Here is a 10,000-nt window from a genome sequence, read left to right as displayed (position 1 = left end):
TATTAGGGTTAACGTTGGGGTTAGGGTTAGGGTTAGGGTTAGGGTTAGGGTAAGTATTAGGGTTAGGGTTAGAGTTAGGGTTAGGGTTAGGGTTAGGGTTAGGGTTAGGGTTAGGGTTAGGGTAAGGAGTAGGGTTAGGGTAAGTATTAGGGTTAGCGTTGGTGTTAGGGTCAGGTTAGGGTTAGGGTTAGGGTAAGTATCAGGGTAAGCGTTGGGGTCAGGGTTAGGGTTAGGGTTAGGGTTAGGGTTAGGGTTGGGGTTAGGGTTAGGGTTAGGGTTAGGGTTAGGGTTAGGGTTAGGATTAGCGTTGGGGCTAGGGGTAGGGTAAGGGTTAGGGTTAGGGTAAGGGTTAGGGTAAGTATTAGGGTTAACGTTGGGGTTGAGGTTAGGGTAAGGGTTAGGGTTAAGGTAAGTATTAGGGTAAACGTTGGGGTTAGAGTAAGGGTTAGGGTTAGGGTTAGGGTAAGTATTAGGGTTAGCGTTGGTGTTAGGGTTAGGGTTAGGGTTAGGGTTAGGGTTAGGGTAAGTATAAGGGTTTGCGTTGGGGTTAGGGTTAGGGTTAGGGGTAGGGTTAGGGTTAGAATAAGTATTAGGGTAAGCGTTGGGGTTAGGGTTAGGGTAAGTATCAGGGTAAGCGTTGGGGTCAGGGTTAGGGTTAGGGTTAGGGTTAGGGTTAGGGTTGGGGTTAGGGTTAGGGTTAGGGTTAGGGTTAGGGTTAGGGTTAGGATTAGCGTTGGGGCTAGGGGTAGGGTAAGGGTTAGGGTTAGGGTAAGGGTTAGGGTAAGTATTAGGGTTAACGTTGGGGTTAGGGTTAGGGTTAGGGTTAAGGTAAGTATTAGGGTAAACGTTGGGGTTAGAGTAAGGGTTAGGGTTAGGGTTAGGGTAAGTATTAGGGTTAGCGTTGGTGTTAGGGTTAGGGTTAGGGTTAGGGTTAGGGTAAGTATAAGGGTTTGCGTTGGGGTTAGGGTTAGGGTTAGGGGTAGGGTTAGGGTTAGAATAAGTATTAGGGTAAGCGTTGGGGTTAGGGTTAGGGTTAGGGTTAGGGTTGGGGTTAGGGTAAGTATTAGGCTTAGCGTTGGGGTAAGGGTTAGGGTTAGGGTTAGGGTTAGGGTAAGGGGTAGGGTTAGGGTTAGTATTAGGGTAAGCGTTGGGGTTAGGGTTAGGGTTAGGGTTAGGGTTAGGGTTAGGGTTAGGGTAAGTATTAGGGTTAGCGTGAGGGTAGGGGTAGGGTTAGTGTTAGGGTAAGCGTTGGCGTTAGGGTTAGGGGTAGGGTTAGGGTTAGGGTTAGGGTTAGGGTAATTATTAGGGTAAGCGTTGGGGTTAGGGGTAGGGTTAGGGTTAGGGTTCGGGTTAGCTTTGGGTTAGGGTTAGGGTTAGGGGTAGGGTTAGGGTTAGGTTTAGCGTTGGGGTTAGGGTTAGGGTTATGGTTAGGGTTAGGGTAAGGGTTAGGGTAAGCGTTGGGGTTAGGGTTAGGGTTAGGGTTGGGTTTAGGGTAAATGATAGGGTTAGGGTAAGTATTAGGGTTAGCGTTGGGGTTAGGCTTAGGGTTGGGGTTAGGGTTAGGGTTAGGGTTAGGGTTAGGGTTAGGGTTAGGGTTAGGGTTAGCGTTGGGGTTAGGGTTAGGGTTAGGGTTAGGGTCAGTATTAGGGTTAGCGTTGGGGTTAGGGTTAGGGTTAGGGTTAGGGTTAGGGTTAGGGTTAGGGTAATTATTAGGGTAAGCGTAGGGGTTATGGTTAGGGTGAGGGTTAGGGTTAGGATAAGTATTAGGGTCAGCGTTGGGGTTAGGGTTAGGGTTAGGTTTAGGGTCAGGGTTAGGGTTAGGGTTAGGGTAAGTAATAGGGTTAGCGTTGGGGTTAGGGTTAGGGTTAGGGTAAGGGTTAGGGTTAGGGTTAGGGTAAGGGTTAGGGTTAGGGTAAGTATTAGGGTTAGCGTTGGTGGTAGGGTCAGGTTAGGGTTAGGGTTAGGGTTAGGGTAAGTATTAGGGTTAGCGTTGGGGTTGGGGTTAGGGTTAGGGTTAGGGTTAGGGTAAGTAATAGGGTAAGTATTAGGGTAAGCGTTGGGGTTAGGGTTAGGGTTATTGTTAGGGTTAGGGTTAGGGTTAGGGTAAGTATTAGGGTAAGCGTTGGGGTTAGGATTAGGGTTAGGGTTAGGGTTAGGGTTAGGGTAAGGGTTAGGCTTAGGGTAAGTATTAGGGTTAGCGTTGGTGTTAGGGTTGGGGTTAGGGTTAGGGTTAGGGTTACGGTAAGTGTTAGGGTTAGGGTAAGTATTAGGGTTAGCGTTGGGGTGAGGGTTAGCGTTAGGGTTAGGGTTAGGGTTAGGGTAAGTATTAGGGTCAGCATTGCGTTTAGGGTTAGGGTTAGGTTTAGGGTCAGGGTTAGGGTTAGAGTTAGGGTAAGTATTAGGGTTAGCATTGGGGTTAGGGTTAGGGTTAGGGTAAGGGTTAGGGTTAGGGTTAGGGTTAGGGTAAGGGTTAGGGTTAGGGTAAGTATTAGGGTTAGCGTTGGTGGTAGGGTCAGGTTAGGGTTAGGGTTAGGGTTAGGGTTAGGGTAAGGGTAAGTATTAGGGTAAGCATTGGGGTTAGGGGTAGGGTTAGGGTTAGGGTTAGGGTAAGGGTTAGGGTAAGTATTAGGGTAAGTATTAGGGTAAGCGTTGGGGTTAGGGTTAGGTTTATGGTTAGGGTTAGGGTTAGGGTTAGGGTAAGTATTAGGGTAAGCGTTGGGGTTAGGATAAGGGTTAGGGTTAGGGTTAGGGTAAGGGTTAGGGTTAGGGTAAGTATAAAGGTTAGCGTTGGTGTTAATGTTAGGGTTAGGGTTAGGGTTAGGGTTACGGTTAGGGTTAGGGTTAGGGTAAGTATTAGGGTTAGCGTTGGGGTTAGGGTTAGGGTTAGGGTTAGTGTTAGGGTTAGGGTAAGTATTAGGGTAACGTTGGGGTTAGGGTGAGGGTTAGGGTAAGGGTTAGGGTTAGGATAAGTATTAGGGTTAGCGTTGGGGTTAGGGTTAGGGTTAGGGTTAGGGTAAGGGTTAGGGGTAGGGTAAGGGTAAGTATTAGGATTAGCGTTGGGGTTAGGGTTAGGGTTAGGGTAAGGGTTAGGGTTAAGGTTAGGGTTAGGGTAAGGGTTAGGGTTAGGGTAAGTATAAGGGTTAGCGTTGGTGGTAGGGTCAGGTTAGGGATTGGGTTAGGGTTAGGGTTAGGGTTAGAATAAGTATTAGGGTAAGCGTTGGGGTTAGGGTTAGGGTTAGGGTTAGGGTTAGGGTTAGGGTAAGTATTAGGCTTAGCGTTGGTGTTAGGGTCAGGTTAGGGTTAGGGTTAGGGTTATGGTTAGGGTAAGTATTAGGGTAAGCGTTGGGGTTAGGGTTAGGGTTAGGGTTAGGGTTAGGGTAAGTATTAGGGAAAGCGTTGGGGTTAGGGTTAGGGTTAGGGTTAGGGTTAGGGTAAGTATTAGGGTTAGCGTTGGGGTTAGGGTTAGGGTTAGGGTTAGGGTAAGGATAAGTATTAGGGTTAGCGTTGGGGTTAGGGTAAGGGTTAGGGTTAGGGTTAGGGTTAGGGGGAGTATTAGGGTTAGCGTTGGTGTTAGGGTTAGGGTTAGGGTTAGGGTTAGGGTTAGGGTAAGGGGTAGGGTTAGGGTTAGGGTTAGGGTTAGGGGGAGTATTAGGGTTAGCGTTGGTGTTAGGGTCAGGTTAGGGTTAGGGTTAGGGTTAGGGTTCGGGTAAGTATCAGGGTAAGCGTTGGGGTCAGGGTTAGGGTTAGGGTTAGGGTTAGGGTTAGGGTTAGCGTTGGGGTTAGGGTTAGGGTTAGGGTAAGGGTTAGGGTTAGGGTTAGGATTAGCGTTGGGGCTAGGGGTAGGGTAAGGGTTAGGGTTAGGGTAAGGGTTAGGGTAAGTATTAGGGTTAACGTTGGGGTTAGGGTTAGGGTTAGGGTTAGGGTTAGGGTAAGTATTAGGGTTAGGGTTAGAGTTAGGGTTAGGGTTAGGGTTAGGGTTAGGGTTAGGGTTAGGGTTAGGGTAAGGAGTAGGGTTAGGGTAAGTATTAGGGTTAGCGTTGGTGTTAGGGTCAGGTTAGGGTTAGGGTTAGGGTAAGTATCAGGGTAAGCGTTGGGGTCAGGGTTAGGGTTAGGGTTAGGGATAGGGTTAGGGTTGGGGTTAGGGTTAGGGTTAGGGTTAGGGTTAGGGTTAGGGTTAGGATTAGCGTTGGGGCTAGGGGTAGGGTAAGGGTTAGGGTTAGGGTAAGGGTTAGGGTAAGTATTAGGGTTAACGTTGGGGTTGAGGTTAGGGTAAGGGTTAGGGTTAAGGTAAGTATTAGGGTAAACGTTGGGGTTAGAGTAAGGGTTAGGGTTAGGGTTAGGGTAAGTATTAGGGTTAGCGTTGGTGTTAGGGTTAGGGTTAGGGTTAGGGTTAGGGTAAGTATAAGGGTTTGCGTTGGGGTTAGGGTTAGGGTTAGGGGTAGGGTTAGGGTTAGAATAAGTATTAGGGTAAGCGTTGGGGTTAGGGTTAGGGTAAGTATCAGGGTAAGCGTTGGGGTCAGGGTTAGGGTTAGGGTTAGGGTTAGGGTTAGGGTTGGGGTTAGGGTTAGGGTTAGGGTTAGGGTTAGGGTTAGGGTTAGGATTAGCGTTGGGGCTAGGGGTAGGGTAAGGGTTAGGGTTAGGGTAAGGGTTAGGGTAAGTATTAGGGTTAACGTTGGGGTTAGGGTTAGGGTTAGGGTTAAGGTAAGTATTAGGGTAAACGTTGGGGTTAGAGTAAGGGTTAGGGTTAGGGTTAGGGTAAGTATTAGGGTTAGCGTTGGTGTTAGGGTTAGGGTTAGGGTTAGGGTTAGGGTAAGTATAAGGGTTTGCGTTGGGGTTAGGGTTAGGGTTAGGGGTAGGGTTAGGGTTAGAATAAGTATTAGGGTAAGCGTTGGGGTTAGGGTTAGGGTTAGGGTTAGGGTTGGGGTTAGGGTAAGTATTAGGCTTAGCGTTGGGGTAAGGGTTAGGGTTAGGGTTAGGGTTAGGGTAAGGGGTAGGGTTAGGGTTAGTATTAGGGTAAGCGTTGGGGTTAGGGTTAGGGTTAGGGTTAGGGTTAGGGTTAGGGTTAGGGTAAGTATTAGGGTTAGCGTGAGGGTAGGGGTAGGGTTAGTGTTAGGGTAAGCGTTGGCGTTAGGGTTAGGGGTAGGGTTAGGGTTAGGGTTAGGGTTAGGGTAATTATTAGGGTAAGCGTTGGGGTTAGGGGTAGGGTTAGGGTTAGGGTTCGGGTTAGCTTTGGGTTAGGGTTAGGGTTAGGGGTAGGGTTAGGGTTAGGTTTAGCGTTGGGGTTAGGGTTAGGGTTATGGTTAGGGTTAGGGTAAGGGTTAGGGTAAGCGTTGGGGTTAGGGTTAGGGTTAGGGTTGGGTTTAGGGTAAATGATAGGGTTAGGGTAAGTATTAGGGTTAGCGTTGGGGTTAGGCTTAGGGTTGGGGTTAGGGTTAGGGTTAGGGTTAGGGTTAGGGTTAGGGTTAGGGTTAGGGTTAGCGTTGGGGTTAGGGTTAGGGTTAGGGTTAGGGTCAGTATTAGGGTTAGCGTTGGGGTTAGGGTTAGGGTTAGGGTTAGGGTTAGGGTTAGGGTTAGGGTAATTATTAGGGTAAGCGTAGGGGTTATGGTTAGGGTGAGGGTTAGGGTTAGGATAAGTATTAGGGTCAGCGTTGGGGTTAGGGTTAGGGTTAGGTTTAGGGTCAGGGTTAGGGTTAGGGTTAGGGTAAGTAATAGGGTTAGCGTTGGGGTTAGGGTTAGGGTTAGGGTAAGGGTTAGGGTTAGGGTTAGGGTAAGGGTTAGGGTTAGGGTAAGTATTAGGGTTAGCGTTGGTGGTAGGGTCAGGTTAGGGTTAGGGTTAGGGTTAGGGTAAGTATTAGGGTTAGCGTTGGGGTTGGGGTTAGGGTTAGGGTTAGGGTTAGGGTAAGTAATAGGGTAAGTATTAGGGTAAGCGTTGGGGTTAGGGTTAGGGTTATTGTTAGGGTTAGGGTTAGGGTTAGGGTAAGTATTAGGGTAAGCGTTGGGGTTAGGATTAGGGTTAGGGTTAGGGTTGGGGTTAGGGTAGGGGTTAGGGTTAGGGTAAGTATAAGGGTTAGCGTTGGTGTTAATGTTAGGGTTAGGGTTAGGGTTAGGGTTACGGTAAGGGTTAGGGTTAGGGTAAGTATTAGGGTAAGCGTTGGGGTTAGGGTTACGGTTAGGGTTAGTGTTAGGGTTAGGGTAAGTATTCGGGTAACGTTGGTGTTAGGGTGAGGGTTAGGGTTAGGGTTAGGGTTAGGATAAGTATTAGGGTTAGCGTTGGGGTTAGGGTTAGGGTTAGGGTTAGGGGTAGGGTAAGGGTAAGTATTAGGGTTAGCGTTGGGGTTAGGGTTAGGGTTAGGGTAAGGGTTAGGGTTAGGGTTAGGGTTAGGGTAAAGGTTAGGGTTAGGGTAAGTATAAGGGTTAGCGTTGGTGTTAGGGTCAGGTTAGGGTTTGGGTTAGGGTTATGGTTAGGGTAAGTATTAGGGTAAGCGTTGGGGTTAGGGTCAGGGTTAGTGTTAGGGTTAGGGTAAGTATTAGGGTAAGCGTTGGGGTTAGGGTTAGGGTTAGGATTAGGGTTAGGGTAAGTATTAGGGTTAGCGTCAGGGTTAGGGTTAGGGTTAGGGTTAGGGGTAGGGTTAGTGTTAGGGTAAGCGTTGGGGTTAGGGTTAGGGGTAGGGTTAGGGTTAGGGTTAGGGTTAGGGTAATTATTAGGGTAAGCGTTGGGGTTAGGGCTAGGGTTAGGGTTACGGTTAGGGTTAGGGTTAGGGTTAGGGTAAGGATTAGGGTTAGCGTTGGGGTTAGGCTTAGGGTTAGAATTAGGGTTAGGGTTAGGGGTAGGTAAGTATTAGGGTTAGCGTTGGGGTTAGGGTTAGGGTTAGGGTTAGGGTTAGGGTTAGGGTCAGTATTAGGGTTGGCGTTGGGGTTAGGGTTAGGGTTAGGGTTAGGGTTAGGGTTAGGGTAATTATTAGGGTAAGCGTAGGTGTTATGGTTAGGGTTAGGGTTAGGGTAAGTATTAGGGTAAGCGTTGGGGTTAGGATTAGGGTTAGGGTTAGGGTTAGGGTTAGGGTAAGGGTTAGGGTTAGGGTAAGTATTAGGGTTAGCGTTGGGGTAAGGGTTAGGGTTAGGGTTAGGGTAAGGGTAAGTATTAGGGTAAGCGTTGGGGTTAGGGGTAGGGTTAGGGTTGGGGTTAGGGTTAGGGTTAGGGTATGTATTAGGGTATGTATTAGGGTAAGCGTTGGGGTAAGGGTTAGGATTATGGTTAGGGTTAGGGTTAGGGTTTGGGTTAGGGTAAGTATTAGGGTTAGCGTTGGGGTTAGGGTTAGGGTTAGGGTTAGGGTTAGGGTAAGTATTAGGGTTAGCGTAGGGGTTAGGGTTAGGGTTAGGGTTAAGGTTAGGGTTAGGGTAAGGGGTAGGGTTAGGGTAAGTATTAGGGTTAACGTTGGTGTTAGGGTCAGGTTAGGGTTAGGGTTAGGGTTAGGGTTAGGGTAAGTATCAGGGTAAGCGTTGGGGTCAGGGTTAGGGTTAGGGTTAGGGTTAGGGTTAGCGTTGGGGTTAGGGTTAGGGTTAGGGTTAGGGTTAGGGTTAGGATTAGCGTTGGGGCTAGGGGTAGGGTTAGGGTTAGGGTTAGGGTAAGGGTTAGGGTAAGTATTAGGGTTAACATTGGGGTTAGGGTTAGGGTTAGGGTTAGGGTTAGGGTTAAGGTAAGTGTTAGGGTAAGCGTTGGTGTTAGAGTTAGGGTTAGGGTCAGGGTTAGGGTAAGGGTTAGGGTTAGGGAAAGTATTAGGTGTTAGCGTTGGTGTTAGGGTAAGGGTTAGGGTTAGGGTTGGGGTTAGGGTTAGGGTTAGGGTTAGGGTAAGTATTAGGGTTAGCGTTGGTGTTAGGGTTAGGGTTAGGGTTAGGGTTAGGGTTAGAATAATTATTAGGGTAAGCGTTGGGGTTAGGGTTAGGGTTAGGGTAAGGGTTAGGGTAAGTATTAGGGTTAGCGTTGGGGTAAGGGTTAGGGTTAGGGTTAGGGTAAGGGGTAGGGTTAGGGTAAGTATTAGGGTTAGCGTTGGTGTTGGGGTCAGGTTAGGGTTAGGGTTAGGGTTATGGTTAGGTAAGTATTAGGGTAAGCGTTGGGGTTAGGGTTAGGGTTAGGGTTAGGGTTAGGGTTAGGGTAAGTCTTAGGGTAAGCGTTGGGGTTAGGGTTAGGGTTAGGGTTAGGGTTAGGGTAAGTATTAGGGTTAGCGTGAGGGTTAGGGTTAGGGTTAGGGGTAGGGGTAGGGTTAGTGTTAGGGTAAGCGTTGGGGTTAGGGTAAGGGTTAGGGTTAGGGTTAGGGTTAGGGTAATTATTAGGGTAAGCGTTGGGGTTAGGGTTAGGGTTAGGGTTACGGTTAGGCTTAGTGTGAGGGTTAGGGTAAATTTTAGGGTTAGCGTTGGGGATAGGGTTAGGGTTAGGGTTAGGGTTCGGGTTAGGGTTAGGGTTAGGGTTGGGGTTAGGGTTAGGGTTATGGTTAGGGTTAGGGTAAGGGTTAGGGTAAGCGTGGGGGTTAGGGTTAGGGTTAGGGTTAGGGTTAGGTTAAGGGTAAATGTTAGGGTTAGGGTAAGTATTAGGGTTAGCGTTGGTGTTAGGGTTAGGGTTGGGGTTAGGGTTAGGGTTACGGTTAGGGTTAGGGGTAGGGTTAGTGTTAGGATAAGCGTTGGGGTTAGGGTTAGGGGTAGGGTTAGGGTTAGGGTTAGGGTTAGGGTAATTATTACGGTAAGCGTTAGGGTTAGGGCTAGGGTTAGGGTTACGGTTAGGGTTAGTGTTAGGGTTAGGGTAAGGATTAGGGTTAGCGTTGGGGTTAGGGTTAGGGTTAGGGTTAGGGTTCGAGTTAGCGTTGGGTTAGGGTTAGGGTTAGGGGTAGGGGTAGGGTTAGGGTTAGCGTTTGGGTTAGGGTTAGGGTTATGGTTAGGGTTAGGGTAAGGGTTAGGGTTGGGTTTAGGGTAAATGTTAGGGTTAGGGTAAGTATTAGGGTTAGCGTTGGGGTTAGGCTTAGGGTTGGGGTTAGGGTTAGGGTTACGGTTAGGGTTAGAGTTAGGGTAAGTATTAGGTTTAGCGTTGGGGTTAGGGTTAGGGTTAGGGTTAGGGTCAGTATTAGGGTTAGCGTTGGGGTTAGGGTTAGGGTTAGGGTTAGGGTTAGGGTTAGGGTTAGGGTAATTATTAGGGTAAGCGTAGGGGTTATGGTTAGGGTGAGGGTTAGGGTTAGGATAAGTATTAGGGTCAGCGTTGGGGTTAGGGTTAGGGTTAGGTTTAGGGTCAGGGTTAGGGTTAGGGTTAGGGTAAGGTGTAGGGTTAGGGTAAGTATTAGGGTTAGCGTTGGTGTTAGGGTCAGGTTAGGGTTAGGGTTAGGGTTATGGTTAGGGTAAGTATTAGGGTTAGGGTTAGGGTAAGTATTAGGGTAAGCGTTGGGGTTAGGATTAGGGTTAGGGTTAGGGTTAGTGTTAGGGTAAGGGTTAGGGTTAGGGTTAGGGTAAGGGTTAGGGTTAGGGTTAGGGTTAGGGTAAGGGTTAGGGTTAGGGTTAGGGTAAGGGTTAGGGTTAGGGTAAGTATTAGGGTTAGCGTTGGTGGTAGGGTGGTTAGCGTTGGTGGTAGGGTCGTTGGGGTTAGGGTTAGTGTTAGAGTTAGGGTTAGGGTTGGGGTTAGGGTTAGGGGTAGGGTTAGTGTTAGGATAAGCGTTGGGGTTAGGGTTAGGGGTAGGGTTAGGGTTAGGGTTAGGGTTAGGGTAATTATTAGGGTAAGCGTTATGGTTAGGGCTAGGGTTAGGGTTACGGTTAGGGTTAGTGTTAGGGTTAGGGTAAGGATTAGGGTTAGCGTTGGGGTTAGGGTTAGGGTTAGGGTTCGAGTTAGCGTTGGGTTAGGGTTAGGGTTAGGGGTAGGGGTAGGGTTAGGGTTAGCGTTTGGGTTAGGGTTAGGGTTATGGTTAGGGTTAGGGTAAGGGTTAGGTTAAGTGTTGGGGTTAGGGTTAGGGTAAGGGTTAGGGTTGGG

Source organism: Euprymna scolopes, chromosome 46, assembly GCF_053919585.1.
Source record: "Euprymna scolopes isolate OS-2025 chromosome 46, ASM5391958v1, whole genome shotgun sequence".
NCBI classification, from domain to species: Eukaryota; Metazoa; Mollusca; class Cephalopoda; order Sepiida; family Sepiolidae; genus Euprymna; species Euprymna scolopes.
The sequence above is the reverse complement of the archived record's forward strand: the minus strand, read 5'-3'. Positions refer to the sequence as shown.